The sequence below is a fragment of the Phodopus roborovskii genome, unplaced genomic scaffold, assembly GCF_943737965.1.
Source record: "Phodopus roborovskii unplaced genomic scaffold, PHOROB, whole genome shotgun sequence".
Taxonomy (NCBI): Eukaryota; Metazoa; Chordata; class Mammalia; order Rodentia; family Cricetidae; genus Phodopus; species Phodopus roborovskii.
The window spans coordinates 11,544,876-11,550,704 of NW_026126549.1; positions in this window are offsets into that span (position 1 = coordinate 11,544,876).

Sequence of the window (5,829 nt, forward strand, 5' to 3'; positions counted from 1 at the left end):
GGTTTTGAATGGTCCACTGAACTTGCAATATTTTATATTTGGTTACCATCTTAGCTTTGAAGAAAATGAAAATTAAGTAATACTTCCAACTGTAGGTCATCTAAATTATTTCCATATAAAATATAGGAGAACATTTTTCCAAAGTTCAGTTGAGCATGGATTTCATTTTCCTCATGAATGAACTTGGTCACAGTGTGACACAATTTGGCAAATATACAGTGATGAGTGCCAACAAATAAACAAACATATATAATACACACATTCATTCATACTTATGAGTCCCATATACATGGCAATCCTGTGAAACATGTGTATTTCATGAGTGAGTGACTGTTGAGGTCAGGTTAGTTTCTACTTTCTGTTACTTCATATTGAATAAAAGTGATTTTTCAGGCTGTGACTTATCGCAAAAGATTCAACTTTACAAACAGCTTTGGACTCCATTCTGAAGGTGAACTGACAAAAAACACCAGCTTCCTGGTGCCAACCATGTAGTTTAGACTGGTAGATAATTTACTCCTGGGACCAGAGGATGCTACCTATACGTTTGCCATGGTGAGTTGAGACTGAAGAGTCACAAGGGTATATTAAAATCATGTCTGAAAACAGGTCCCAAAATTTATCAAACATAAGGCCAAGAAGGTGCAATTCCCTCATCTGAACTTCCATAAAGTAGTGGACATCTAGCACTGTGATGGACTGGCTCCACACCAACCTGTCAACTGATGTCTAGTGTTTACAACAAAGATCTATAATCAGAGAACTCCTGGCCATCTCTGGGGCTTCAGCTCAGCTTGAAAACCCGTTATTGGTATAGCTTATTCGACTGATCTTTCTTTTCATCCACCTGATCATCCCCCTTTGTACCTCACCTGCTATTCCTATTCTGGAATCAGTCCTGCCCTTTCATGTCGGCAGCTGTTTGCATCCTTACTCTCAACCAGAACTCTCCCATGTCCTAATCTCTATAGCAACAGCTTCTTTCTGCTGTGGGTTTGGGTTTATCATTTTTTTTAAGTACAGACTGAATTGCTTTTCTTTATTTTTCATTTTGTTTTGAGAATTTTACATATGAGTGAATTGTTTACATCATTTCTCCTCTCTCTTTCCTACCTCCAATTTCTACTGTGGCCCCCTCTTCAATTAAATGTCTTCTTATTCCTTGGTTATAGTTATTACACATATGATTATAACTACAATATCTAACTCAATGTTAGCATTCAGTAATGCCAAAAACATTTAGAGCTTAGATCATCTTAACCTACCATGACTATTGTGTAGGCAGCCAGGCACTCATTTGACATGGAACTTCATAGGTGAAGGAAGCATATTGGTCAAGTTATAGGTGTGAATAGTATTTAAAATGGGCTTTAGGGAGTTGTTTGTGTAAAAGTATTTTATTACTGACAAGAAAGAAACTAATATGTCTATTAAATAATATCCATGAGAGAAAAAAGAAGAGAACTGGATAATGCAACGCTAGGAATATAGTCCTCACTATTACAAACACAGTTTCCCTAATCAGGATATGCACTAAGTCTATCTAGTATTAGTTAATAATATGCTTATTTTCTCTATAGTGGGCTTCTAAACTATGGTTTAGTTTTTTTAAAGTCTTTTGGGGCCTCCCACCCAGCTCCCAAATAAATACACAGAGACTTACTCTGTCTTATAAATGCCTGGCTTTAGTATGGCTTGTTTCTAGTCAAATTTTCTTTTCTTTCTTTCTTTTTTTTTTTTAAACTTGAAATTTTTACTTTAATATTGATGTGTAACTTTTCTACAAGGAATAATAATGATTCCTAACAGCAGTCTCCGGAAAGAAGATGGGGCCCCATATCATTGTTTCCACTTGACTCAACCTGATGCATCTGAACTACAAGCATCACCCTAAAACTGGTTTGAGACTGTTCTGCTCGAGACAACTCATGTCTAGTCAAATTTTCTAATTTAAATTATCCAATTTCTCTTTAATTAGATTTTACATCTGGGCTTTTTACCTTTATTCTATATATCTTTCCTTCCTTCTTACTTCATGGTTGGCTATGAGGCTGGATGGCTTGATGGCTGGCTCTTGGCTTCCTCCTCTCCTCTTGTCATTCATTGCTCACTTACCTAAATTCCTTCTATTTATTCTCTATGCCCACCATTTTCACTTATTTCTCTCTCCTGCCTAGCTATTCACCACTCAGCTCTTTATTAGGACAATCAGGTATTGTTGGTATTTATTATTAGTATAAATAATTACTATTTTATTTTACATGTTGATCCCAGTTTCCTCTCCCTCCTTCCCTGTCTCATAATTCCCTCCCTCCTTCTTACCATCTCTCCCCCCTCATATGCACCATGACCACTCTCCCCTCCCCTCCTCCACCCCAATTCCACATGTAGGGCAATGCCATGGAGGTGGGGTCATGTAAATCTGTCAAGTCATTTGAAGTAGGGATTAGGACTTCTCTCCTGTCTCTAGGTAAAGGCAGTATCCCTCCATGGGGGATGTGTCCACAAGGTCCTTTTGTGCACCAGGAATACATCCTGGTTCCACTGTCTGAGGTCCCTTAGACTGCTCAGTCCTTCTGGCTGAGACCCATATTCAGGGGGTCTGAGTCAGTCCCATGCTGGATTCCCAGCTATCAGTCTGGGGGTGGGGTGGGGTTCTTTTAGCTCCTCCTTGTTCAGGTCAGCTGTCTCTATGTATTTTTGCAATCTGGTCTTGTCCTCTCCCTCTGCATCTGGATCTGGGTCTAGTTTGACTCAGTGTTTAAGTACCAACAGGTACTAGATGAGGGCTCCATGATGGTGGATAAGTTAGTTGTTGATCTCACTATCCAGGAAGGGCATTTATAGTAGCTTTTCCATGGTTGCACAAATTGTTAATTGGCGGCAGTCTTGTAGGTCTCTAGACCTTTCTTTGGGTTCAGTTTTCTTTTCAAACCAATAATGGCTCCCTCTTTTATGTTCTCTATCTATCATCTATCTATCTATCTATCTATCTATCTATCTATCTATCTCTTCTGTCTTCTATTCCTACCCTGGCTCAATCTCCCTAGTTGCACATGCTTTCCTCTCCTCCCCTTCTCTTTCACCTTCTTTTCTCTCCATTCACTGCCCCCTCCCACCACTTCCCATGTGCTCAGCGGGACTTGTCCCTTCCCCCTTCTGTGAGGGACTTTATATGAATCTCTTAGAATATACCTTGTATCCTAGTTCCTCTAGTGGTATGAATTATCAGCTGGTGATCCTTTGCTCTAAGTCTGAAATCCATATATGAGCGAGTACATATCATGCTCCTCTTTTTGTGACTGGGTTACCTCATTCAGGATGGTTTCTTCTAGTGCCATCCACTTGCCTGTTAATTTCAAGATTCCATCATTTTTTTCTGCAGAGTAGTATTCCATTGTGTAGATGTGCCACATCTTCATTAACCATTCTTCAGTTGAGGGGCATCTAGGTTGCTTCCAGGTTCTTGCTATTACAAATAAAGCTGCTATGGACATAGTTGAGTACATGTCTTTGTTGCATGGATGTGGATCATTTGGGTATATGCCTAAGTGGGGGATTCCCGGGTCCTGTGGTAAACTAATTCCCATTTTCCTGAGGAACAGCCATACTGATCTCCAAAATGGCTGCACACCTTTGCACTCCCACCAGCCGTGGAAGACTGTTCCCCTTTCTTCACATCCTCTTCAGCATAGGTTGTCATTGGTGTTTCTAATTTTAGTCATTCTGTCAGGAGTAAGATGGTATCTCAAAGTTGTTTTGATTTGCATTTCCCTGATAGCTAAGGATGTGGAGCACTTTCTTAAGTGTCTTTCAGCCTTTTTGATTTCCTCTATTGAGAATTCTTTCTTCAGTTCTGTACCCCATTTTTAAATAGGGTTATTTGGTGTTTTGTTGACTTGTTTCTTGAGTTCTTTGTATATTTTGGAGATCAGCCCTTTGTCAGATGTAGGATCGGTGAAAATCTTTTCCCAGTCTTTATGCTGCCATTTGGTGTTGTCCACTGTGTCCTTTCCCTTACAGAAGCTTCAGCAGCATCATTTATGTTATGATGTGTATCTGGCATTGACATTTTGTTTATGTGCCTGTTCATTACCAAAATAATGAAATTTTTCTTAAAGACTTCTTCCACAAGCACCTATTTCTGGTATCATTTTTTAGACATCTATTTTCTTATGTTTTTGAAATTTTACTTAAGTGACACATACTCATCAAAATATTGTTTTTTTTTTTTCAGAAGAATACACAAGTAGGATAAAACAAAAAAGTAAATGAGATCTAACTTAGGACACACTTATCAAGCCTACATAGTGGCTTCATTTCTTAAAGAAGTGCGTGCATTTGTAAGTATGAATAATTAGGAACAAAATTAGAGCCAGCTTTCAACTATTTCAGTTAACACCCATCAATTATAATTTACATGTGATTGTATAAATATAAGCAATGCTAAATACTATTTCTTTTAATCATGGTATGTTGCTCTGTAGTACCTATGAGATTTAGGTAAAAACTCTTGTCATGATTTTTTGCTGCTCCTAAGAGGAAAACTCTTGATTAATTTATTTGGCAGTGAAAATATTTGGGAGAATCAGTCATTTCAGATTCTAAAGTTGGCATTCTCCTATTGATTCTTTTTAAAATGACATTCTCCATATAGCTTCATTCTTTTAGCTCATTAATTAGAATTTTATTTATGTCTGTGTGTAAGAATGTGGGTGGGAAAGCATACACATAGAGATCAGACAACAACATTCAGGAGTTATTTCTCTCCCAGTATTACATGGGAACTAGGGATGGAACTCAGGGTATGCCTGCTGGATAGTACTTCCACCCATTGTGCCATTCTGTTGGCCTTAATTTATTAATTTTTGAAGTTAGCATACATAATCTTGTCTTGATACATAAACTTATTCAAAAATTACTTTAAGGCTGTTAGGAACCATGACATAGTTCAGTGCTGTTGTACTTCTTGGAATGCTTTATAATGAATGATGAACCAAGTAATCAATCCATCAATAATAGATCAGCAAATCAATGTATTAAAGATTAATTATATTCCAGTAATATAATTAATATTTGATCACTATATCTAGAAATGAAGGAATGATTTGTTGGCTAAACTTAATTGTGTCCTTCTCTAGTTGGGATATATTCAAAATGTCACTCATTTACTTGTTAATGCATAATATTTTCCATATCAATATTTTGGCTTGGATAGTTATAGGTTCATTATTATTATCTTCATAAAATTATCTCTGACAATCAAAATCTGGGTTAAGTAAACAGATGATAAACAAATCTTTATGCAGTGAGAGTTAAATTCTAGTAACAATAAAGAAGGCTGAAAATGGTACAGCATCCTAGAGTTCAGTAGAAATATTGTTTTATGCTATTTCAATCACTTCCAAAACTGATATTACAATTTGTCTTTTACTTTACTCATCCACAGATCAGCTTATGTGAAATGCTAGAAAGGAGCTAGAGAGTACTAGGAAGTGACAATATGCACATTCTCTGTTTGGATCTGTGATGAATTCAGAAGAGAAGTACTGATCCAGCAATAATCTGAATATGTAAAAACTTAGAACCACATTGAGTTTTTCACATCAGTCTTTCTTCCTGGTGCCTCACACCCACACATCACGTGGATAATTGTGGCTCTTTTATGCTTACTTGTGTAATTCTTTAATCAATCACCCAGAATAAAAGAAATTGCCAGAGGGCTTAGAAAGTAAACCAAATGAACTCTAGGGGCAACATCTTGGCTTAGGTCAGATATCAAACTCAATCTACTGTTTCCTCAATTACATGGATCACTGCTCTGATTCT